Source organism: Mesoplodon mirus (assembly GCF_964341445.2).
Source record: "Mesoplodon mirus genome assembly, chromosome: 13".
NCBI lineage: Eukaryota > Metazoa > Chordata > Mammalia > Artiodactyla > Ziphiidae > Mesoplodon > Mesoplodon mirus.
Genome location: NC_138989.1, coordinates 67,590,110 through 67,617,734, shown reverse-complemented (window position 1 = coordinate 67,617,734; position 27,625 = coordinate 67,590,110). Strand labels below are relative to the sequence as shown.

Sequence of the window (27,625 nt, the reverse complement as noted above, 5' to 3'; positions counted from 1 at the left end):
TACAGGAGAGTTATTCTGAAACACATGCAAAACCAAGATCATGAAGTAGTGGCAACTATTTCTAATGTATAACAGATATTGAAATGCCGTGGGGGGAATGAACAGAAGTATCTCCTGAAGTGGTAGTGACAAAGGACAGAGGTGGTTTTCAGAAGTTCAAGGGACATAGCTAATTAACTTACCACCTCCTTCAAATAAAAGTGAGACTCCCTTGGGAGAATCTAAGCCCATTAGCAGACACATCTTAGAGCAGTTAATGAAATGCTTCATATTTCAGCAGAAAACGATTTCAATGGTAAACATGACATAGGAATCAGAAGCATACTTTGCTGTGACACTTGGTAGTTGACATTTTCCCAGGGACCACAAGTGTGAGATCCTCATGAGACTGATGTTCCCCAGCTGCATGCGTATCTGCACTCTCATTTCACCAAAGAATATGAACTCTGCTGGGTGCTCTGTGTTCTGGGTGGAGAACTCCAACCAATTCTGTGTAGCCTAACACAACATAGGCACCAACCACCGTTTTAAACTCATCACCCCACAGAGCTGGTCCAGCAGGTGTCATCTGGAAAATAACTGGCTCATAGACTCCTCTGGGATTTTTTTTTCTATTTTGCACTATGGTACCCCATACATCATCTCAAACTCTTGCTTGTCAATGAGAGCCAAAGTTGGAATAAGAAATTGTTCTTGGCATTCCTTATCCTTGGCCGAGCCTTTCTGAACTTCAGCTCAAGGAGCAACACTATCACACTTCCAAACATGAAACACTTTATCCATTATGCCTCCAAATTCTGCACTCCAGAATCCAACCAAATCAGAGTGAGCTGTCTAAAGATGAATGGTTTTACTAATATTTTCCAGAAATTTATCTTTGAGGGTTTAAGGCAATAACTATGAAATTCATAGAACGTTCCATCATATTGTCGGGGGACCCCCATAGCAAAAGATGAATGGATCTGAGGGGCAGGTGACCACGTAGCCAGAGCCCTAGTCAGGCCACCTAGTCAGCCCTAGTCAGGACAAGCGTGGCAGGGCTTTGGGTGCTGAGAAGGGCAGTCAGCCAGTGGTCCTCCTGGGACTCCTCCTTTCACGGCTTTCCTAATGGAAATCAAGACCAGGTCAATTTTTAAAAGAGTAAATATCTTTTAATACTTAAAAGATCATAATTAAACATAATTACCTGTGCCAATATCATTCTTATAAGGCAAGCTTTACCAAAGGAATCTTGTTTCTGTGTTGAGAGGCTATGAAGGTAAGTGAACACTTTCCTGGGTCAAGATTTCAAGATGCCATTGTCAAACTATCCCTATGGACAATATAGATAAACTTGGACTGAATGCCCGTTAAGTAAGGAAGTTTCCTAACTAGCTGAATGACTGAATGTATACGCTGTTGATGAACTCAATTCTGTCTGAAGAAACATACTGTGTGGTAAGGGGGGCTGGGGTATGCTTTTCTTGCATAAACCATATATTTGGCACATTTTTAATGACTCATATAGATATACAGAAATCAGCTACATATTTTGATGCAACTGTTTTGAAGATATTTTGACAGCCCAGTGAAACAATTTAAAGAATTTTTCTCAAGTGCCAATTAACATAATTACATACACACTCACTTCCTGATCTTCATCCCACTTCTGAGTGAATTTTAGAGGGGCAATAAGGTCAGATTCAGGGGTGAGATGAGGCTTTGCGACATTCATTATTCACGTTGCTAGGGCATGAAAAAAGATGTGTTTATATTTTGATGCACCCATTTCAATATGACCAAATCAAAGTAGTCACATCAAAATCCTTTTCCAGATCGGATTTCCATACACTTATCTGCATCACAGATTTTGGAACTCTATAGCACTAAGGATCTATCTCTTCAATACCCCATGAGACATTTACTTTCCAGGTTGGCAATAACTCATTGTGCTTCTAATATAATTTGAGGACAGAAAGATGGAGGCTGGTTTTAGAGTCAATATTTGCTAGATCTCCACCAAGTCAGATGTCATCTTCTTGCCTTTGGGAATACAGGTAAAGATGGCATATCATTCCAGGTTCTTTGTAAGTAATAGAAATAGACCCTGGCTGACAAAGCCAGAAAGGACTTTATAGAAAGGCTACTGGGTAGGGCTTTCAGTAGCAGAAAAGTCAAACAACCAGGTCCTGGGAAGGCCCATGGTCAGAGTAGCTCCAGGGAGCTCAGTAGAGAACCCAGACACAGCTTCTGTAGGAAGTACCATCAATAGCTTCAGTTCCACTGGCCATCTGTCCCTCTGTGTCTCTGCCCAAGTTTCAAATCTTGTCTCATTGCCCCCCGTCTTGTGATCAGGACTATTGGGGTCATGTGGATGGAGGAGAGCAATTTCCCCAAGGGAAAAGGAAGGGCACAGTTATCAGAAGATAGGGGCAATGTGCAGGAAAAGAAAGAAAAAAATAGACCCACTAAAGACTGAACCTCAGTCAAACACTCATTTTCAAAAATACAGGTTTGGCCTCACCTGCTTTATGTAAATAAGGGGTTTAGTTGGCTGCAAGCACAATAAGAGTGCTAACACAGCCTTGGTGGTGCCAGCATCAGTAAGACGGCACCCCTTCAGAGGTTCCAGCACAGCCATGGGACCTTCACCATGGTCCCCTGGGTGGCCCTCCTCTGTGATTCTGGTCTCTGGGACACATCCTCTCATTCATTCTCCACCTCTAGGAATGGTAGCTGCTTCCTGTAATTACGAATGTCTGGGTTTTCTCACATGTGCCTCTTTGCCTTCTTTGTCCTTCTGTAGCTATGTAAAAAGCTCCTATGTTAACTTCCCTCTACTGGAAATGTTGAGAGTATTTCTATCTTCCTTTCTGGAGTCTGACTGATGCAAATGCTGAAAACCCAGATGATGTCCACAGTAGGATGTTTGGTGAGGGAGGTTGATACCATGTGGTACTTGGAATGTGTGTCTTGTTCAAAGGAAGACTTAGGGAATGTGACCACCAGCTTCAACTACCTGAAGAGCTTTCATCTGAAAAAGGGATTATATTTATCCCCTGTAGTTCTGGAGGGAAGAATTATGATTAGTGAGCAGAATTTTCAAGGAAGCAGGTTTCAGCTCAAAATAAGGAACTGTCCTCTAAGCCCTTGAACTGCCCCCAGTGGAATGCACTGGGCAACTTTTACTGGAGGTTAGTCAAGCAGAGGGTTGGTTTTCATCCCTCTGAGACACTGGAGAGGTGCCCACCAGAGTGACATGCTGGGCCAGATCAACTCTTGAGGCCCAAAAATCCTCCTGCAGAATCTGCAGGCTTTAATTAAAGATTTAGTCATTTTCTATTGGAGCTCGAGGACAAAGCTGGGGTGCTTGGTGACCTGCAGAAAACAGTATCAATTATCCTCTAAGATTTATCTTGGCTCCAGCGTCCTTTAAAACAATCACTCTTACTCTAAGACTGAAAAATTCAACTTCCCACCACTGTACACCCAGCTGAAAGCGGACACCCATAAGTAGGAAGATGCCCTTCATTTGCTCCCCTCTCTGCTTCTACTGGGTTCACTCTGTGTCCCTGTGATTTATGCCCAGAGGTCCTTTGGAGGAGGCAAAGGTGACTACAGCCCACAAAGGATTCTAGTGTTCTGGAAAGACTTGCTCACCCTTGTGAATCTCCTTTGATGGATCCAAATTCCCTGAGGCTGAGGCTTCCCATATCAGTCGTGGATTCACAAGGTTGGGCAGACAGTTATGAGGGAACCAGACAAGTCTTCAAAACCTTTATGAGATTCTCTTCCTGCCAGCTTGAAAATCCCACCACCTTTCCAATTCTTGCTACAGCTGTCAATAACTTGTGCGCATCTGTACAGCCCACCCTTCTGCTGTTCGGGGCACATGAATCTCAAAACAGCTCTTCTCCATACACCCGTTTTCCTTTCCTGGAGCAAAACACTCTTCATTCGCATTGTGGCAGTTTGCGGGGTAGGTGGGGGGAAAGCCATTCCCCTTTGAGCCCTGCTAAACGAAATGTAGAAACGTAACATTCTTACCTCTAATAAGCTCAGAAAATGGTAACTTCTAGCACACTAAAAGAAGTGTTCTCTGGGCTCCCCTCGTGGTGCAGTGGTTGAGAGTCTGCCTGCCGATGCAGGGGACATGTGTTCATGCCCCAGTCCGGGAAGATCCCACATGCCGCAGAGCGGCTGGGCCCGTGAGCCATGGCCTCTGAGCCTGCGCATCCGGAGCCTGTGCTCCTCAACAGGAGAGGCCACAACAGTGAGAGGCCCGCGTACCGAAAAAAAAAAAAAAAAGAGAAGTGTTCTCTTACATTTTCCAATGGGAACACTGGAGGAGAGAGGAAACACAATGAGTAACCCATGGTCAAAACCCCAGATATAACAGTACCAGAAATTAAACTTCATTTTGACCTAGTCCAGGGATGCTCCCCTCACTCACACAATCTTATTGCTTCAAACGATCCTACATTATAAGAGAGAAATCCATAGAATTAAGAGTTTTGGTGGCTCAGCCCAGCTTTCCAGCGAGCACGGGTTCAAACTGACAGCAGGCCAGCGGTGACCGGGAGGTTGCCCCTTTGGCCAACACAACCCTTCGTGGATCATTTTACTTTCCATCTGCTTCCCCTAAATTTGTCCCAATATTTTTGTCATTCTGACATTTGTCATACGTCTTACTCTAAGGGTGTGATTGCCCAGAAAACAAAGGTAAAATTCCTAAGAAGTGATCAGCAGAGCCTGGCTTGCATGTCAGCAACTGCCCAACTCTCCGGACTCTTGCCATGGTTTAGGGAGCCCAGGGTGCAAAATATCTTAAAACGCAGAACACACCTGCATGCCTAAAAGTCCAACGTGAGCAAAGAATAATTCTGAGTTTAACAATATCCTCTTCCCACAGCCTGTCCCCAAAAGTAGGGCTGTAAGGCCATGTTCTCCTAGTGAAAAACTGTTGGTTAGAGTCTGGTGCTGAGGGCAGTAGAGGGCAGGAAGAGAGAATATTATGGTGTGGTGGGAGGTGGGATGGAGAATAGGGGGACAGGGGCTTTTCTCATGGATGGGCACCCCTATGGGACCAGCTCTCTTGCTGCAAGTCAGGTCAGCTTGTCTTCCAGCTCAAGAGATCTGAATTGCGATGCTCATCTAATGCTCTCTGTTTCTTTTCCCTCCGACCCCTCTCTGACCGCCCCTCATATTGTCCCCCTCCCTGTCCCTTTATGTTCCTTGGCCCTCTCTCTGCCCAGCCCCTCCAGTCTGAGGCAGCCACCTGGGGACCCTGCTATCCAATCATTAGCCAGGGCAGCTGCTCTACCAAGCAAGCTCCAGAGACCTGCAGCTGGGAGAATGGAGTCCTGCGTGGACGAGGGGAGCCAGGGAAGGCCCACTGAACCTTCTCAGGTGGCCAGATGATGCCTAATTAGGCCCCCTGCTCTGGAGGCCTCACCAGATGGGCAAATGCCTGGCAGCCTTAGGGAGCCAGCAAGACGCTGTGGGAAGTCCCAGCGCACGGTTTCCTTTCCAGCTGCCTCTGGGGCTGTGCGGAAGGATGGTTAAAATAGTAATTGGCGCCTGGGGTCAAGGGGCCTCGCTGTTTCCCTGCCAGGAGGGGAAAGGCTCTGCTTCTCAGTGATGCAAGCCCCGCCACTCCCCCGCCCCAAGGAGCCCCTCCACCAGCCTGGAGTCTGAGCTGCTGATGCTGTTGATTGAAACTGAATTTTTTTTTTTTTTTTGGATTCACACCAGAAGAGTTGGCGCTGGGAACATTTTTCTAAACCTAAACAATGCACACTATGAATTCATGAAAGGTAGAATTAACCTAGAAGGGAAACGTGAAGAAAACGCATGGGTTTCATTCTTTCTGTCTCCCCAGCCTACAAATATGAGCTACAAAGGGTGTGGCAGAGGGAGGGAGAGGCAGCTGAGGACTTAATTTTGACAAATTGCTGTTTCTGGGCAAGGGAGAAGTCGGGAGCCAGTGAGGGAGGTGGGGTGTAGGGGTCTGCTCTGGAGGTGCAGATATTTTATATTTTAAGGCATGTCCCTGGCCTGCAAAAGAGAACTGCCCTGGGGTTCTCCTAACCTACCCGGCCACTGCGCCTCTCACTGTCCCTCAGCATGGCCATTTCTACAAGAAACACATGTCCTGGGGGACAGGCAGGGAAGCAGAACCTTTGACACCCTCCTCACCCCAAATTCTGCTATTCAGGTGGAGTTCGCCTTTCGGTGGAAAGGCATCAGTGGCAATAATGAAGTTTACAAACATTAAAGGGAAAAAATGCAGGAAACGGAGCTAAAAATGGGCCAAACAACTTCTATGCCCTTCCCTCTTCCTGCCTTCCTAGCTCCTGTGTGACGAAGAACACCTTTGCCTCTGATGAAGAAGTGATAGCAGCAGCGCTTAAGTCCTGGACTCAGATGGCCTTTTTATAGAAAAGGAAAAGGCAGGAAAATACAAGAAATCTTTTCTGCCTGCCATCACAGCCCTCGCGCCCCCATTTGGGATACCCTATAAGCGTCCATATGGATTCAGGGGAAAAACCCATGTATCTCATTTGGTGGTTTTCTTTTTGAAGCTGTTGGAAAGTGAACTCTCCTGCCCAGTGGCAATTGTTTTCTAGCTATTATATGCAGGGAGAATTTCCAAAATAAAATGTAATAAGGCTAAGAAAACAAGCATACAAATCATTTATTACAATATTCCTTATTTACCCTTGTTATTAATGTCCCTTGTCTGTGGGACAAATTTGTGGACGCGACAGGCTGTGTATGATTATTACATTCTTGGCCAGCAGAGAACCAGGTTGGCAGAAGCACGTCTCTGAGCAATCTCAGCTCTCTGCAGTTTCTGGAGTATAACATATTTTCTGCGGGCTCAGGCTGATACAGTGGACATTAATTGTTAATTCACCAACAGCCATCTGCTAAAGCGTAGACTCCCTGGAAATCTGGGGAAACAGCGCCACCTAGCAGCCCTAGCGCTAAGTGCTTCAAAGCTGTGTTTGTTGTTGACTGGGCCGGTGGAAAAGGCTGACCGTTCTTTTGAGGCTGACCAAATTGGAAAGATGGTCTCTCCAAATCCACCTCCGCTACCAAGGAGCACAATGACCTGGCGACAGCATGGAGTCCATTTTGCTTCGGAAAAGCAGCTCAGCTTAACATTCTGGTTGGATAAGCAAGGTTTCATAAAATTTCATTACCATAGGTCATTTCAACTGTAAGACACCTTGGAGCTACACATTTAAAAGATGAGAAGATGGAGGCCCAAGGAGAACAAAGTGCTTCTTCAAGGTCATACGGCTATTTTATGGTTGAGCCAGGCTCAAAAACTAGAACCAATCCTGCTATTCATAGAATGGGAGCCCTTTTTATAGGCTGGGCAGAGATGAAGGTAGAAATAAGACACAGAAGTGAGAGTATCCATCAGTAAGCCAAGGTCTGGGTCTCTCTCTGAATCTAGATATTGATAACAGGGATAAGGCAAGGCGCACAGTAAACACAAGGACAGATTTTGGCCCGTGTCTAGGACACAGGCGAACACCATGGACAAATCTTTGAGCCGCCCTGCAAAATGTCACTGAAATGGCTGAAACAAACATTTGGGTTATTCTCCAGCCCAACCTCTCTGTGGTCTGGTCAGTCACATGTCTCCTTAAGAGGAAAAATATTGCAGATTTTAATTTGGGAAATAGGGGTTTTCAGACTCTCCTCCTCTAAAGGCCCTTTGGAGCTTTGACTTCAAATGTGTCAGATGCTCTTTCTCTCTCTCAGGGAGGAACATTGTGGAGACTCAACCTGTCAGAGCGGGAAGGGACCGTGGGGGTGACTCATCCCATGGGGCTCATCCTGAGTGCACATTGGAATTGCCAGAGATGTGAAAAATGTCAGTGCTAGGGTCCCACCCCAGACCAATTAAATTCTCTAGTGGGACCTAGGTACGGTAGTCCCCCCTTATCTGCGATTTCGCTTTTTGCAGTTTCAGTTACCCACAGTTAACTACAGTTCAAAAATATTAAATGGAAAATTCCAGAAACAAACTACTCATGGGCTTTAAACTGTATGCTGTTCCCAGTAGTGTGATGAAATCTCGCACCATACAGAACAGGGTCCCCAACCATCAACATCATCATGGCTCAATCCAGGATCATCTTCTCCAGGTGACCTGCTTCTAACATGTGGTCTGAAGGTCCACAGCCTAATGTTACGTCTCAATGCCTAAGTCATTCACCTCACTTCATCTCATCATGGAGATATTTTATCATCTCACATCATCACAAGAAGAAGGTTGAGTTCAGTAGTACAATAAGATATTTTGAGAGAGAGATAGAAAGACTATACTCCCAAACTTGTATTATAGTACATTATTATAATTGATCTATTTTATTATTAGTTACTGTGAATCTCTGACTGTGCCTAATTTATAAATTAAACTTTATCATAAGTATGTATGGGTGGGCCCAAAAGTGCCTTCGGTTTTTTAAGCAAAAATAAAAGACACATTTTTCATTTTGACCAAGAACTTAATTGAACAACATATTCGGCCTTTTGTTCCACTACCTTCCACCAGTTTTCAGGCAACTTCATAATTCTGTCTTCCCAAAACTTTTTACCTTTTTGAGCAAAGAACAGTTCCAGGTACCTTTTACAGTCTTCCAGGGAATTGAAATTTTTTCCATTGAGAGAATTTTGTAAAGACCAAATAAACGGAAATCCGAAGGTGCAATGTCTGGTGATGGCGGATGAATCAGAACTTCCCAGTCAAGCTATAACAGTTTTTGCCTGGTCATCAAAGAAACATACAGTCTCGCATTATCCTGATGGAAGATTATGCGTTTTCTGTTGACTCATTCTGGACGCTTTTCATCGAGCGCCACTTTCAGTTGGTCTAATTGGGAGCAGTAGTTGTTGGAACTAATCGTTTGGTTTTCCGGAAGGAGCTCATAATAGAGGACTCCCTTCCAATCCCACCATATACACAACATCACCTTCTTTGGATGAAGACTGGCCTTTGGTGTGGTTGGCGGTGGTTCATTTCACTTGCCCCACAATCTCTTCCATTCTGCATTGTTGTACAGTGTCCACTTTTCATCACCCATCACAATTTGTTTTAAAAAAAGAACATTTTCATTACGTTTCAGTACAGAATAGCATGTGGAAATATGGTCAAGAAGGTTTTTTTCGCTTAACTTAAGTGGAACCCAAACATCAAAGCGATTCACATAACCAAGCTCGTGCAAATGATTTTCAATGCTTGATTTGGATATTTTGAGTATGTCGGCTATCTCCCATGTGGTATAACATTGACTGTTCTCACTTAATGTCTCTATTTGATCACTATCACCTTCAACTGGTCTACCCGACCGTGGAGCAACGTCCGGCGAGAAATCTCCAGCACAAAACTTTGCAAACCACTTTTGACATGTTCGATCATTCACAGCACCTTCTCCATACACTGCACAAATCTTTTTTTGTATTTCAGTTGTGTTTTTACCTTTCTTGAAATAATAAAGCATAATAGGCCGAAAACGTTGCTTGTTTTTCTTCCATCTTCAATATTAACATGGCTACACAAAAATTCACTGATTTCAATAACTCTTCTTTTAAATGCACGCTGGTATGACAGCTGTCACATACAATCTAACAAAATTGTTTCAAATGAAGTTAAAGAAAACTAAGTGCTACTAGAGCCATCTTACAGAAAAAACCGAACGAAACTTTTGGCCCACCAAATATATACAGGAAAAAACATAGTATACCTAGGATTCAGGACTAGCCCTGGTTTTAGGCACCCACTGGGGGTCTTAAAACATACCTTGCACAGATAACGAGGCACTATTGTATTAGTATGTATGAGGGATTCCAATATGCTACCAAGGTTAAGAATCGCTGGCTTCTAGCCCAAAGTTTCCTCTTAAAGATGAGAAAACTGAGGTGCAGAAAGGCAGAGTGGTCTGTCCAGCAACACACAGGGAGCTAATGGCAGAACTGGGACCAGTTTTTTCTTCCTTGTCCTTAGCAGCTTGTTACAGTCTGTTACATCATGCTCGGCTTCAACCAGCCAGATAGCCAGAGTGGTCACAGTCTGCAGACACAGCCCCGAGACAGCGGTCTGTGAGTGGTCATCTGTGCACAGGAAGTGCTCTGAGCACTGGGCAAACTCACCATTTAGGAACCTTGAAAGAAGAGATGTTGAAGGATTCTAACCAATGTGAGGGCACTTGGTCATGTTTTTTTTCAACTATGATTTTTGGAACTGGAGAAATAACCACAGAATGGGTCTAGGGCCCCCCCTGGGCCCATGGTGAGATGGACCAGAGCCAGACTCCATTGATCACCTGATTGGTGGTACTTGGGGTCTCCAGCGTCCACTCGTCCCCGACAGTCTGATTATACCCCTTGCCCCCATGCACAGTCACCCTAGTACGCAGCCACAGGTCCCTTTAGTGAAGTTCAGAAGGAAGATTCACAGTGTAAACTGTTGGCTGTGCAGCAGGATTTCCAAGGAGACTTGTCCTCCTCTTCATTCAAGAGGCTCTGTGTCTATGAAATGACTCAAGTCTGAGAATTAGTTGGATTTTTTACTTTCTATTGTGGTGATTCTATTCACCAGGTCTAGAGCTTTCCCATTATGCAAATCAAGTAAGGCTTTAAGAGCCTGCCCGTGTATTACTGCTCAAGGAACATAGTGATCAACTAGCCAATTCAATGGCTCTACAGGCCATTCTATTCTGATTACTACTTGGGTTCTGCAAACCCTTACAGTAAACACACACATCTTGTCTTTAGCAATTAAATACCACCTCTTGGTGCTGGGTTTCATCATCCCCACTGAAGCCAGGGAGTCCTGTTCGATGGCAGCTGTCCCCACCATCACTTCTGGCCCACAGAGAAGAGCCAGCACAGAGAACACGGGGGCTCCCTCACAAATGCATCTCCCCCAGCCTTGGTAAAGGGAGTGCCCTCTGGACCCTCTGAGGGGATGCAGTTAGGAGGTAGGTGAGCTGATCTCATATAATACATCTGCTCCAGCTTCCCCATCCCCCAAAGCACATTCCTCTGTCTCACTGCCCCATCCTGCCCCATATCTCTTGTCAGGAAGGTCTGGCCCAGGACCCATTACCTTACTGTCTTCATGACAATTCAAAACCCCAGAGATTCTAACTTCAGCATTATGCAACAAAACCACATCTCCCAGGCTGCTTCTCAAACTTTAAAAGAGCTCCAAAATCCCATTAAACAGAGTGCCCCAGGTTTTAAAGAAATCGCTGATCATGAGCTATGAAATGAAGAATTGCATCAATACCAAAAGTTTAGAAGAGAAGAATGATTCAGGCAATGTTAGTCTAAGATTCTCCAGGATGAGGCTGGCTGTGACCAGGAATCTGCGAGCAGGGCATCAGTATGAATGTTCCAGGCTGGGCTTCCCTGTCCCACTCCCAGTTCCACCTTTCAATCAGGGACGCAGAAAGGAGGGTGGAGGGGAGACAAATCTTGACCTTGTGAGGCCAAGATGGCTCGAGGGCTCATACCCTTTTGCCCTTGGCTTTGGCCTTTAGCATTGCTGACAGGAAACACAGAAGCTTTATAGGATGGTAGGTATTGGCCACATGGATAGGGTTTTGCATGGGGCTCCCCACTATACCCAGGGATGATGCCCGTCTGCAAGCCCTCTATTTGCATTTGGATGTTTTAAACAAAATAACACAGGCTGTCAAAGAATTCATTTCAGGAGTCCTTTTATACTGTCAGCTTATCGTGTGGCTCCACCGTGAAACCCTGGGTTGGCTTGGTGTTTCACTCAGAATAGAGCCCAAGGATCCTTCCACGGGGCCCAGGCGCTAAGTGATCGGCACCCCCCTTCCTCTCCGGCTCATCCCCTATTCCACTCCCTTGCTCACTGTGGTCCAGATGCACTGGCTTTCTTGCTTCTCTTCAAACATGCATAGAACTTCCCCAGGCCATTCCCCCTGCTTAGCACACCCCTCCACCAGCTCTGCCCCTGACCATCTTTGATCTTTGTCCAAATGTCACCCGACAGCTTCCCTGACAACCTCCTTTTACACTGCATCCTCCACCCCACTCCTCTGCCTTTTTTCCATTATGGGTCACCTTCTGACATACTGTATACTTCATTTATTTTGATATTGTCTGTCTCCTGCACTAGAATGGCAGCTCCCTGTGGGCAGACATGCTTGTCACCTTTGTCACTGCTGAATCCCCAACCCCTAGAAAAATGCTCGGCATGTGGAAGGGGATCAGTGAATATTTTGTGAGTAAATGAATGAAACTACTATGTGATTGGCTCTGTGGTTGAGCCAATCACAGCTTAATAAATGGGATCCACTAAGAGCTAGAGGCAGCCAGTTTGTCTGCCTTTCCTCTCTACCAAAGTGGAACAATCTCACAGCAATCAATCCAATCAGTAAGGAATTGCCCAAGTCTGATAAGACACACAGGCACTGCAATTAACATTTCTATGGCATTTCTTTTTTAAGTTCTTTAATTAAAACTACACATGGATGGTTAAAGCAAAATGTTTTCACTCTACCTAAGCTTGCCATATGTCTGCGGTTTAAAAAGTGAATCTTGTCCCACTAATAATGTCCTTCATCATTTTGCTTAGAGGAGGAGGTTTCAAGGAAAAGGACAGTTATGGTTGTGACTCCTTTTACACTAGACTAATAATAACTTTAGAAAAACAGCCCATCTTTAGCTCCACAGATGCGCCTTGAGGGGGACCCTAAAACACCTGAGGATAAAGAGCGTTTATCCTCCTCCTTCACAAGAGGAGGCCAGCCACACTTGTTGGGCCCATCTGAGTATTATTCCTTTCAGCCAAATGAAAGCTTCAGCCAATGAGTTGCTTAGTTATTATAGGTTATTCCAAATTCAGACAGCTGTCTTGTGTCTGGAAATTTATTACAAAGTAGATGCATCCATCAACTGGGGAATTTCTGATATAAAATTCATTCTTTTATTTGTCAAACATTGACTTAGGACCTCATAGGTGTGTTGAATATACCAAGTAAAACACTTGCAGACACTATGTGGACAGTAAGGAGAAAGGGGCCTTACTTGATACTGGGAGAGAGGGGTGCCAGGAAGGCCTCAGGCATTATATATCCTTTGGACAAGCCCCGAATGAGGTGAGGAAGAAGCCATGCAGATTTAGGAGGGAGAGCATTCCAGGGAGATCAGGTGCAAAGGCCCTGAGGTGGAAATGAGCTCGACATGTCAGGACACAAGAGGCTCCTTTGACATCTTCTTTCTCTCCTTGGCTAGAAGCCCAAATCCTCATCCTATCCCAGAAGCCAGCCTCCTCCTCTCTGGTAGGTCCAGGGCCTTCCCAGTCCTCAGTCTGAACTAGACACCGCAGAGTAGCCCTGCCCCCAAAACTTTCGTTGCCAGGGCTCTAAGACTAGTTCTTCCAGGCAAACAAACTCCCTTTGTCCAGCAGACTCCTGGCCTTTTAACATGGGCTTTCCATTGCTGACAAACTCCATAATCGAGGGGAGGTGTTAGCAAAACTCCTTAGCAAGACCCCTTCCACCCCACACCCCACCCTCCCACAAAGGAGCTCGAAATGTGAAGGGTAAGGGAGAGCTGAGCTGTGGGGAGGACAGGCTGGTGGGGTGCTCATTGGGCCCCCTTCTCATAGGCCTGACGAGCGAGCTGGACTCCCCACCCCCACCGTCACCCTCCAGGGAGGGGGTGGGGCATGCATTGGTGGGGTGAGCAGTGAGGAAGAGGAGGGAAACCACCTCCCCCTGAGCCAGGCTGGGATTGCAGATTAGGGACCGCAGTCCAGGCCAGACCTGGCTCCTGTGGGCTCACTCACCCTGGAGGGAAGTCACAGTGGGGAGCAGGGAGAGAGGAACCTTGCCTTGGGGTTCTGCAGCCCCTCCAGCCTCAGAGTGTTGGTCCTGTGAACAGTGTCCAGACCACAGTTTCTGCTGAAATGGGTCCCAGTTTATGAATGTATTCATGTTTTCACTACTGCTTTTCATTTGTCTCAGCTTCATTTCCCACAGTTCCCAGTTCCATACTTGTCAACAAGACTGGCCATTTTATTTGAACAGAAATGGCATCAAGAGTGAATTTAAAGGCTGCTAGAAAGGCAAAGGGGGCCAAAATACCGCTGAGTCATCCATCACCTGCTCACTACAGTCTTTTCTACTCTGATGTTAAGTACCTTCTAGACATTATTTAACTGTCGTGTAAACAATATGAGGTTGGTCTCAGTGTTCCCATGCTGTGGACAAAATAACTGAATCTCAGAAAGGTAGGGACACCTGCCCAAGCTCACACAGCTAGAAAAGAGCCAGAATTGCATACAAGTGTGCATGGTTCTAGAATCTTCTTGCCACTCAGTGCAAAGACACATAGAGGAAGAATGTGAACACCTGCATACTGAACTATATGCTGAACACCTGCAGACTGGTTACATTTTCTACTTCACTCTCTTGGAATGAGAAACTGGTCATCAGGACGCCATTTAGTTACTGGTAGGAGGAGCAGAAATGGGGGAGGAAGGTGCAGAAAAGATGCTAACCCAGGAGAGAGCACTGCTGACTTCCTATGTTTGTTTGCCTGGGGCAGCTTTTCTTCTTTGTAGGATAAGGAGAGAGACGCCTACATTAGTCAGCACCTTCGCACAGCCCAGCTTCCTACTCTGCCTGGCAACAGGCTAGGCTGATGCATAAACAAAGGAAGGAGCTGCCCCAGCAGTGCGGGAAGGGAGCCATCAGGCCAGCCCTTGAAATTCTCCCACCCGCTTCCAGCCTGAAATTTCCCCTCATTTCACAAATGCAAACACAAAGAAACAGAGAGTGGGCAAACCTGGCCCAGAAGGCGTTGCCAGTCAGGGCAGAATCAGGAGCGGAAAAAAATGAGCTATTCACCCACAGTTCATTCATTTGTTCATTCATTTGGATTCGTTAAAACGGCCAAGTCTCTGTCCTCACGGAGCTGATGTTCAAGTGAGGAAGGCAGATGATAAATGGATATATACACAATACAGTGTAAAGAACAATATAAAGGAGTGTAGGGGAAGTCCTCCCTGGGGTGACTCGGAACAGAGACCGATTTCTCACCCGACTGAAGTGAGAAAATAAGGGCAAGGTTACTGAGAAGGGAATAACTTGCTGTGTGGGACCACAACAAGGAGACCAGAATATTCTGATCGAATTGAATGAGGGTAGAACTTACATTGAGAGGTGACTGGTGTTAGATCATAAAGCTCTATGCGAGGAACAGGACTTTGGATTATTTTTTTAATAGTGATGCAAAGCCATGGAAGAGCTGAAAACAGGGGAACATCATGATCTCCTTCAGGTTTTTAAAAATCACTCTTGCTACCATGTAGAAAAGAACCCGCAGAGAAGGAAAAGTGGAGATGATGATGGCTTTCCTTCGAGATGAGCTCGAAGGAAAGCAATAAGGAGCATAAGAGGGGGTTGGACCCAGGGGGGTGGAGCAAAAGTGATTTGTTGATGTGTTACATATAGTATGTGTGATGGCTTTCAAGGAATACTACTTGGTTTTCATCCTGAGCATGTGATTGAACTGTGGCACCACTGTACAAACTGGAATCATGTAGATGTCAGAATCTGGATGAAATTAAGTTTTGTATCTCTAGCCCCCAGAACAGTGGATCCCACATTGGAGTTTAACAAACTTAAATGATCAGATAAAAGCAATGATTACTACATGTACATACACACAAACACAAATATTTAACTATCCTGCTTCCTTTTGTCTTTTGCTATAGTTTTTCAATTATTTTTGTTTTTTTTCAAAAGAAATATTAATTGAAATACCAATATATAAAACAAACACATTGCAAACGTTTATTCATGAACATTTATATTTGAGTTCAGTTATGACATTTGCTTATGATAAAGTCAATCAATGAGGCCAAACAGTTCTGATACATACAGATATTTGAAATCAGATGATATGGATGTTAGCTGCAATTTTCTATATGTTCTAACTTCCATTTGTTTCTGTTTTGTCTGGTTGCACCTTATGAAGAAGTAGTTACAAATGGCATCAGTTTTAAATGTGTTGTGTGCCAGTTAGTAATGCCTTTGGCTACATGTAAGAAAAGAGTTAAATGTCAGAGACTTAACCATAAGGAAGTTTACTTCTGATTAATAAAAGTCAGTAATATAAAGAAGTGTACAGATAGAAAGAGTGTCTTAAAAGACTTGAACAAGTAATCCAAAGGTAGGCACTACAGAACTAATTCAATAGTTTAACAGTGTCATAAGGGCCCCAGTCTTTCCATCCTTCCATCCTACTATTCCTAGGCTGTCATTTCAGCCCTGGGAAGTCACTTTATGGTCATGGGCCATCAAAAAACCATCAGAAAACTAGATCAAAGAGTGGCCAGGACAGAAAGAGACCTTTCTTCGTGACTACCCTCTCCCTATACCAGGGAAACATCTTTTCCAGAATCCTCCAACAGAGTTCTTTTGTGTCTAATTTGCCAGACCACATGCTCACTCTTGGACCTTCACTAAGCTACAGTACTTTCTGCCTAATAGCTGAGCAAGACCAAGGAATAATTTCAAGAAACTTTTCAATAATTAACTTGGAAGCTTGAAAGACTAGTGGCTGAAACATTTTTTATGACATAAGTGATCGTACATATATAGAACTGGGGCACTTCCTGCTGTTCTCAGTGGCCAAAGATAACTTCGATTGGATCTTTTCTGAAGATTTCAGAAAGTGGAAATAAATTGACACAAAGAAAAAAAATGCTAAAAAATTATGCTTTCCTATTTATCTCTTCGGAGTCCCATTCAGCTTCTGTTTTCCCAGAATCTTCCTCTTTCCCACAAACCCTCTTTAAGAACTTCATCCTCTCTAAACTCCTCCCTTCCCGTCTTTCTTCATCCCCTCTCCCTGTAATCACTGGCCCAATCTCCTGATTTCTCCATTTGCGCTACCCTGACATTACCCTGATGAGTGCAAAAAGTCATTCAGACAAACTTACTTCCCTGAAAGTAAAGAAGGGAAAAGGCCATAGTACCCCTGCTTCAGTATGTTTACCTTTGTCACATGACCATATTGAACAATAGTTCCCATCTCCTTTCACAGATATTGGAGTTAGATCAGAAGTGCCCCAACTTCACAATAAGGGCCAAAAAGCTACTTATCTTTCAACATTATCAATATGCAGCATAAGATAATTTATCATTCTATTAATGACTCAGCAACATGATATGAACAGGCTCTGAGCATCTACTTCAGTATGACCTTCATAAAATTTAGGGCGGAACACTTTTGTACAATATTCTGTGATTCATTAGATGCAGGCCTGAATTTTTTGGAAAGATGAAAGTAATTTTTTTCAAGGTAAAAGACATGCTCATAGATGGTAGAAAAAAGCTTTATCCTGAGGGCCATACTCTACACACACACACACACACACACACACACAGTAAGCCTGATGACACAAAGATAGTAATCTCCAGTGTTAAATTTAAAATGGAAAATATTTGGTGTGAGGTTTTTTTCTTTAGTCTATAGTTTTTAGATGAACTAAAGATACATTATTTAAAAAAAAAACTCAATTCATCCCATAGTAGGGTAAACATGAGTTGTAAACAAATAGTTTTTCACATTATTTTTCCAGAGACCCCTGCAAATATATAAATGTATTAACCAAGAAAAGTATCATATTAACATGTTAACGAGAAAGACAGGTCTCCCAATAAGCTCCCAACCCTGCCTGTGTACAGTGGTTAGAAGGAACCCAGGCAATTCAGTCTGTGGACTTTATGCTGCCATCTCTTCTATAACAACCCCTTCCCATTGGAAGAATTTTTTAAATGTAGAAATTCAGCAAAAAAAACAAAAAACAAAAAAACAAAGACACTGCTTGAAATGGAAGGAACCACAACTTGAGTCTGTGGAAGACCCCATTCCCCACCATGCACAGGCCATTTTGTAAAAGGTGTTTCCTGGGATTGTGGTTGTATACCTCGAGGGCAAGGACTGAGTCTCTAGTTCTCCTCCAACATGGAAGAGTTAACTTACTAATAATAATCATGCCAATAAGGTAGCAGTGGTTGAACTACATAAGCTCCTTTTCAGTTCAATTTTCAGCATGAGAAATTCAAATTATGGAGCATCCCCTCCAATGAAATTGAAAACTGAAAGACTGATTTCACACCAACCAGAATTGAAATTCTCTGCCTTGAAAACTCTTCAGGAATTCTTTATGCACTTTTGACTTGAAATAATGACTTTATTTCAAAATAAAGCAGCTATAGATCTTGAGGTTGGCTTGCTTTTTTAATAACTGTGGGTTTTCTCAACCCAAGGCTGGAAAACTAGTCTGGCATTAATCATTGAATCAAAGGAGGTAACCAAGGTCACAGCCACGATCCCACCCAATTCGTTATATGGATAACTAACAGGAAAAGTTCTTTGCAATGGCAACTCCGTGTCCCAAAGTGCCGCAGCCCTCAAGCCCCTCCTACACAAAAACTCAGGAGCTCTATGTGGTCTTGCCTTGCTCTCAGCCTTCTTAGCTGAACTAGAGGCTTTACTCAAGTCTCTGCAGTCCAGTGGTTCTTTAGGCAGGGGACATATGTGACTGTGAACTTCATCTCAAAATCTACAGTTGGTTTTGCTTCTCCTGCTCCCATCATTCTACTCAACTCATCTACAGTTACCTGAGTCATGAGTAGCCATATCCCAAAACACAGCAATATCAAGTTCATCCAATTATTTTCATACTTTATAAAGGTAAGTGTTCCCCCCTTTTAGAATCATACATTCTGATGACTAAAATTCATTAATAAATTATGTCTTTGCTCATACTTTGGTTCTTAATCTAATGCCTCATTCATTTAATTTTCCCAGTAGTTCTTAGCACATCAAAGAGCTGATAAAATCCAATGTGGTTTTAACAGATAGCATGCTTTAGGGAGCAAATGAAAGAAAACCTAACTCAAGTGATTTGGACAATGAACAAAAAAATTTAAATCCCATAACTATAAGAATGGGGATAGATTAAGACATTATTTTTAGCTCCCTCATTTCTTTGGGGACTCAGATTTCTTCCTTCTTTCCACTCTGCTTAATTCAGCAAGTCATCTTGTAGCTTTCCTCATGGTAACAAGATGGCTGCAACAGTTCCAGGTATCACCACCTGACATCACAACATCCAGCAACAACAGCAGCAGGAGAGAAACTGTTACCTTGTTCACAGCCCCCAGTTCATTTTTAACAGCCAGAAAATCTTTCACAGGAGCTTCAGAGCTCATCCCCAAACCCCTTTCATTGCCTAGAATTGTACCACCTTCCCACATCTCAATCAATCACTAACAAAAGAGAAATGAGACCACCTAGTTATTTTAAGATCAACCTTTATTTTTCCTGGGCTGAGATTATAGCATACCCTCCTTTAAAAAGAAAAGCAAAAACAAACAAAAAACAGAAGAAAGTGAAGCATTAAACAACAACAGCAAAGAAGAAAAGAGAAAAGGGGAATATTTGGGGCAACTAAGTCTTTTAAAATTGATTTTGGGGTCCAAAATGTAAATAAAAGTACATTTATCAATTATTATATCCCCAAAGCCACTATTTAATATGGTCAGATACACTAAGAGCCAACCTCACAGTAAGGGCAGAAATATCAACAGAGCCATAAGAAATTCACTTACTACCCTTGATAAACAGGATAAAGAGTAGTATAATTTTTATTGAGTAGCATAGACACCTCTATGTTTTAAGGTACACTACCTGAAAGGTTTTTGAAATCAGAGTGATTATTTGACATCTGACATAAAATCAAGTTACCATATAGGACACTGGATGCAGCCTATCTCCATTGTAAAGAGGTCCATAAATGCACTGGTATTACTTAATGATAAAAATCAATGCATAAATACTCATTCTATGATTTCAATACTTATTCTACAGCTACAGTAATTAAAACTGTGTGTTATGAGCATTAGGGTAAGTAGAGAGATCAATGGAACTGAACAGAAAGTCCTGAATAGATCTATACATATATGGCTCGTTGATTTTCAGCAGACAATGCAAAGTAATCAAAAGGAGAAAGAAAGGTTTCTTTTCAACAAATGGGGCTTGAACAACTGGATAAAAATGAACCTTGATCCTCACCTCACACTATACATAAAAATTAATTTGAGATAGATCATAGACACAAACATCAAGGAAAAAAAATAAAGTATCTAAAAGAAAACATAGGAAACTACTTTATGACCTGGCAAGAAGAAACGATTTCTTAGGACACACATTTCAAGAAAAACTTGAACAAAAATGTTGATAGCAGTTTTATTCATCAGTAACTCCAAATTGGAAATAAGCCAAATATCCAACAACAGGGAAATGAAAAAATAATTTATAGTATATTAATAAAATAAAAAATTATCCACCAGTGCACTCAACAATTTGGATGAATATCAAAAACATAATGCTAAGTGAAGAAGCCAGACACAAGAGTATATATGCTGCATTATTCTATTTAGAAGACGTTGAAAGACGAGCATAGCTAACCCAATGTGCTACAATTAAGAACAGTTTGTACACACTACTACTGCATATAAAATAGATAAACAAGGACATGCTGTAATAACCTATAATGAAAGAGAATCTGAAAAAGAATATATATATATGTGTATAACTGAATCAGTTTGCTGTACAACTGAAACACTATAAATCAACTGTATTTCAATAATTAAGAAAAAAAGAAGACTAGTTGGTTTTCTCTGGGGAGAGGAGGTGGGCTATTGACTGGGAAGAAGCACAAGTGTTGATGGAAATGTTCTATATCTTCACTGGGGTTGTAATTACTTGAATGTATACATGTATCAAAACTCACTGAATTGTACACTTAATATCTGTGCGTGGTTTTTTTCTTTTTTTTGTAAAGTATTCCTCAATAAAAAAAACAATGTACAAATGCATGAATACACGAGTACTGAATTATAAGTTGCATTTTTATTTTGTCTCTATTTTAGGATCTCTAAAATTGTGTTATGTCTTTCAATTATGGCCTAAAGAAACTTTCCAGCCATCTGGCAGTGGATTTTTAAAAACTAATACTGATATCTATTTATTTAGCAAACTTTTTCCTGAAGTATAAAATATATGCAGAGATCTTCAGTGTACAGCTTGATAATTTTTTATAAAATAAATACCCCTGTATAGCTATCTCTGAAATCAAAATATCAAACATCACCAGCATCATGGAAGCTTCCCACCTCCCCCTCATGGCTGTATAGTGTTCCAATGTATGAATACACCACAGTTGATTCTGATACCAGCTTCTGGTGGTTTTAAATAAAGTTGCCAGGAACATCCTTGTACATTTTTCATGCACATATGCATTTACTTATGGGTCATAAGGTAGGCATATATTCAGCTTTCCTAGGTACTATCTAATAGTTTTCCAAAATGGTGGTGCCAATTTGCATTTCACCAGCAGTGTATAAGAATGCCTGTTGTTCTACATCCTTGCCAAAGTTTGATATTGTCAGATTTGTGTTTGGTTTTTTGTTGGTTGGTTGTTTAGTTTTCACTGAGTGTGTGTTGAGGCCAGGGCAGGGGTGTGGGGAGGGGAAGCAGTGCTGGTTGTTTGGTTGATGTTTTTTTTTTAAATATTCTGTTGGTATCTTATTATGGTTTTAACCTGCAGTTCAATGTTAACTTAAACTTGGATCATTAATTATTGATTTAATGTCTTCAAAAAGATTACATGATAAAGTAATTTTATATGTTAGAAAGCAAAGAAACAGAGTAGCAGGAAATGTGGAAATGTCACAATTCAGTGTTCTTCTTATAAAGTAACAACCCAACAACTGAGTGCCATAAATGACCTATGAAAGAGACCATGAAGCTGCATTTGGCATTGAAACACACAAGGGGGAAAGATATTAGGGAAAGACTGCTAGGCACAACTCCAGATGATGCAACTAAAAGCAGTAGGATTTGCCAAGTCTTCATGGTAACCACATGAAATAGATATCACTATTCCTATTTTATAGATGAGGAAACTGGGTAATTAGCAAAACTAGAATTCATACTCAGGTAGGTCACTCTTTCCATATAAGTAAAGTAGACATAAAAGAAGCAAAGAAAAAAGCCATGACCCTTGCCCATATTAGTCGTCATAATCTGTAATTTTCAAACCCATTATCTTAGTAGAATGCCCCCCAGCCCAACATTCTGTGTATCCAAGCAAGGCAGAGATAAATCCCCACTTTACTGTAAGAAAACTGAGAGGCTGATGGGTCCCTGTGGTTACAGAACTGGTTTGAGAAGCAGAGCCAGGGACAAGATCAGAACTCCCTGCTTCCCAGGACAGATCACTATGCTTCACTGTCATAGGATAAATTAGCCAAGCACGCCTATATTCCATCATCTCTCTCGTCTCATGCCTGAGCTACAAAGTGTGGGTGGGAGATGCAAGGATTTTTTGGTCTCATCTCCACCCCTTACTACATACTGCATTTTCTTTTTCTCAAACAGCTAGCATCAAATGACTTGGAAGAGAACATTCACTCTCAGGATTTGGTGGGTTTTTTTGTTTTTGTTTTTTGTGGGTTTTTTGCAGTATGTGGGCCTCTCACTGTTGTGGCCTCTCCCCTTGCACAGCACAGGCTCCGGACGCGCAGGCTCAGCGACCACGGCTCATGGGCCCAGCCGCTCCGCGGCATGTTGGATCTTCCCGGACCGGGGCATGAACCCGTGTCCCCTGCATCGGCAAGCGGACACTCAACCACTGCGCCACCAGGGAAGCCCGGATTTGGTGTTTTAATTGGTTCCTTCTCCCCTAAAGAGTCACCAAGGATATCAAATTCTACTTAATGAGGGACTGAAGAAATATTTTACAAGTGATAGTCTTCTAGGGGTACATAAACCAACATGTTGGTTAGGTCTAGAGATTAAAATATCTAGCAACCCGGTAGGAACTACCTTGCACTGAAAGGGCATCTCTATTTAGAGCTGAGAGTCTCTTTGAACTACATCACTCATGATAAGGATAAAGACTTCCCAGTCCATTGACTAACAAAGATAAGTGTTTAAGTAGCCTAATTATGCCTGAAGTGGCAAATCACCTTTACAAGAAAGCTAATGCTTTTCGCCAATGTATCAAGGATCCAACTGTTCCTTTGTCTTCATAACGATTGGGTTCACAAGGCAGGAAACACCTTTAAAATGAAGTTTGTGTGCATCTTGATTCATAGTAGCTGTCTGAGGTAGAAAACATTTTTTCAACCAAGGGGGGAAAGTCCCAGCAACTTGGACAGCTGGCAAAATAGAGTATATATTTCAGAGTCATGATTTAAATATGATATCCAAAGATTTGTTTCCAGTGGGTGATGGTAATCTCTGCAAATAAATAAATGAGTCTCTAAGCCACAAGCAACACTGGGAAAATAAATGAGGTTCTGGCTGGAGCCTGCCTGCCATTAAACAGTGGTCCCCAGCTGGTGGGAAAGCCTTCCTTGACCAGTAGGGCATCTTGGGGGTAGGCCACTGGCCCTGTGAGAGAGGAATGTGCCATTTCTAAGGCTAGATAGGCTAAATCAACCCTATTGGTGGGGTAAACAGAGGCATCTAAGAAAGTATTTTTAAAGGTTAAGAATACTTACAGGTGGGCTTCCCTGGTGGTGCAGTGGTTGAGAGTCCACCTGCCGATGCAGGGGACACGGGTTCGTGCCCTGGTCCGGGAAGATCCCACATGCCGCAGAGCAGCTGGGCCTGTGAGCCATGGCTGCTGAGCCTGCGGGTCCGGAGCCTGTGCTCCACAATGGGAGAGGCCACAACAGTAAGAGGCCCATGCATCGCAAAAAAAAAAAAAAGAATACTTACAGGTAATAGACGGTGAACTTAGAGACAATTGTGAGAGAAATTGTGAGACCCCTGAATTTCCTTCAGTGTCTCCAAGTTTCTTTTTTTTAAAAAAACGACTCTGGGAGGAATCATTTTGTAAAATAAAGAATTCTCCTGTTATATGAATAGCTCTCCTCTCATCTGTGATGCTTTATATGTTCGGATTTTCATATATTGATTATTTTTATATATTCACTTTTTACATTATGTGGAGGTGGGAGAGTCAATAAAAGTCAAGGAAATGTGCATCAAATTATTCAGAAGCACTCTCTTTGATAATTCCCTTTTTGATGGTTGATCAGAGACAATATTCTCTCCATTGAGAGGAGTAGAAGGTTCCTACTGGAAAACAGTGAAATAGAGAATGGCTTCCCAGAGAATGCGGATCTTCATTGGGTTTAATGGACATTCAACCCTTCTTCTAAAGTGCTTAGTGCAATCTTCTACGATGGGATTTATAAAACTGAAAGAACTTTTGTGAACACTAATATCATAGGATGCACCTCAAAAATTATTTTCAAAATAAATTTGGTGAAAGCTTAATTTTAATTCCCTGCTAGAGAGTCAAAACATATCTGCATAGTAGAGACTAGGAGAAATTCTGTAGTAAAGAAACCTGTTAACATCATTTCATGCACCATTTCCCAAACATTTATCCATGGAACTCACTTTTCTTATAATACCCAACAACTCCTCAAGTGTAACACTCTTTGGAAAATGTGGTTCTAGTTAGGAAAATGTTGAAATAGTCCAACTTCCTCATTTATTGATATTTGGTGGGTGGGAAAAAAACAACCACAGTGGAGAAAAGACACTCTTTTCAATAAGTGGTGCTGGGAAAACTCAACAGCTACATGTAAAAGAATGAAATTAGAACATTCTCTAACACCATATACAAAAATAAACTCAAAATTGATTAAAGACCAAAATGTAAGACTTGAAACCATTAAAGCTCCTAGAAGAAAACATAAGCAGAACACTCTTTGACATAAGTCATAACAATATTTTTTTAATCTGTCAACTAAAGCAAGGGAAATACAAGCAAAAATAAACAAATGTGACCTAATTAAACTTAACAGGTTTTGCACAGCAAAGAAAATCATTGACAAAATGAAAAGACAAACAACTGGATGGGAGAAAATATTTGCAAATCATATGATAAATAAGGGGTTAGTATCCAAAATATATAAGTAGGTCATACAACTCAATATCAAAAAACAAACAATCCAGTGAAAAAATGGCAGAAGACTTGAATAGACATTTTTCCAAAGAAGACATACAGATGGCCAACAGGCACACCAAAAGATGCTCAACGTTAATCATCAGAGAAATGCAAATTAAAACCACAACAAAGTATCACCTCACACCTGTCAGAATGGCTATCATTAAAAAGAACACAAATAACAAATGTTGGCGAGGATGTGGAAAAAAGGGAACACTTGTATACTGTTCGTGGGAATGTAAATTGGTGCAGCCATTGTGGAAAACAGTATGGAGGTTTCTCAAAAAACTTAAAATCAAACTACCATATGGCCTAGCAATTCCACTCCTGGGGATATATCTGAAAATAAATTAAAACACTAATTTGAAAAGATACATGCATCCAATGTTCATAGCAGCATTATTTACAATTGCCAAGATATGGAAGCAACCTAAGTATCTGTTGACAGATGAATGGATAAAGAAGATATGGAATATTATTCAGCCATAAAAAAAATTTGCCATTTGAAACAACATGGATGGAACTGGAGGGTATTATGCTAAGTGAAATAAGTCAGACAGATAAAGACAAATACTTTATGATATCACTTAGATGTGGAATCCAAAAAATAAAACAAAGTAGTGAATAATAAAAAAAAGAAAGAAACAGACTCACATATATTGAGAACAAACTAGTGGTTACCAATGGAAGAAGGAGGGAGGGGCAAGATAGAGGTAGGGGATTAAGAGGTACAAACTACTATGTATAAAATAAATCAGCTACAAGGATATAGTGTATACCACAGGGAATATAATAACTATAAATGGAGTATAACCTTTAAAAATTGTGAATCACTCTGTTGTATACCTGAAACTTATATAATATTGTACATCAACTATGCCTCAATTTTAAAAAAAAGTAAATCTGATGACCAAAAATATATGAAAAAAAACTACTACCGTGGGCCCAGGCATGGGAATGGAGTTTTTCAAGTTGATTTATCAATCAGGACTCAGTACCTGATATAACTTCTACCCACATTCTCTCTCCTCCAAATGATCCTGAGGACCACACTCATCAAGGGCTCTTACCTGGCTTTTTGTCATTGGTAAATGGTAATATGGAAGAGTATAGGGCAATGTTTTGTCCTCTGGGAGGGGTACATGTCACTAAGCTAATCTGCTGATTTATCTTCCAATATGGTACACCTCCTCTGGAAAGAATCACTCTGGTCCCATTCCATTGTCATCATGGGTTAAATCAGTGAATGGGAAAGAATGGCAGGTGTCTGGCTATTCCGACCCTCAGTATCACAAGAGCCAGTTGGGGTATATAGTGGTTTGGATGAGAGAATGAGCCCTGGGCCATCCGACTGCTTGAAGAAAGCCCTAAGCAGCTAATGACTCCACTGTTCCACCTCCATTCACATGGCAAAGCATCATACCTGATCATGTACTATTCAGGTCAAAGGTCATGGGAAATCAAAAGGACATACCCTAGCTAAGAGGTTTTGTTCAACTGAAATTAAATTAATGGATTAAATACAACTAAGTATTTCTCAATTTTAAATTAAATTAAATGTAAAGTCTTTTCAAAATTTGTCATTTTAAATCCAAAGTAAAAGGAATTGTCCAGATTTCTAGTAAGTGAGAAGAGAAGGGGTTCCTATGATCTCATAGTCCAGCTACATCATCTCACAAAGCAGTAAAGACTCAGATAAAATGGTCACACAACTGATTATGAAGATGACAACTAACAGACTTACAGTTCAGAGTTCTTTTTCTCTATAAGTATCACCTCCTAAGAGTCACTTAGAGTTGAAATACACCCTAGCATCAGGATCCATATTAGTGATCTTGTATTTATCATGTTGCTGTCCCTTTTTGTTCCTTCTTTTTTTTCTTTTGATCCCTAGTGTGTTTACTTTTCCCTTGAAACTAAGCTTTCAGAGGTCCAAATTTTGTCTGAAAAAAAAAAGCTTAAGACATTATACTGAAAAAATAGGTATGGATTATTTCTGTTAGTGTATATTTTTAAGAGAATCTCTGAGTTTGCAAACAAAAAATTTTGGAGACTCATAAAATTGGTACAAATGATGTTTAAAAATAGAATGTGATGTCTGCCAAGAAGTTAAACAAAAAAATGGCATACGAGTAATTTTTCTGCTTCCATAATACTTATTGTAGAATTCAAGTATTAACCAAGGCTGTGGTGGTTTTCTCTCTGGCAGCACAAGAGAGAAGCTTCCTGGTCCAGGGCCAGAAAAGTACCAATATCCCTTCCCATCATCATCTCCACCTCTCCAATTCAATCTTAAGCCCCCAGCACTCATCATAGCTATCAGCCAACAGGAAGCTTAGTCCTGTTCCTCTCACATGTCCCAATCCCACACAACCCCCCCCCAGTCTATAATCTATGGAATCTCTGACTTTCCTTATGGATTAAGTCCTGGTCGTGGTTGATCAGGAAATGAATGGGACAGGAACATGACTGCAAATTCTGAATATGCCTAGCATCACCAATGCCATCTAGGGTCTGGGTGGAAACATGTTATCC

General features: G+C 41.9%; 1 pseudogene across 1 annotated transcript in view; it reads right to left on the bottom strand.

Moving 5' to 3' along the window:
* Nucleotides 1–245: 245 nt before the first annotated feature.
* The window catches only part of LOC309814613 (protein NipSnap homolog 3A-like), a 76,253-nt pseudogene continuing 48,873 nt past the window's right edge, over nt 246–27,625 (bottom strand). Inside the window, exon 2 of the transcript in view lies at nt 246–1,006. The product of the transcript in view is annotated as a protein NipSnap homolog 3A-like (transcript). The remainder of the gene's footprint in view (nt 1,007–27,625) is intronic.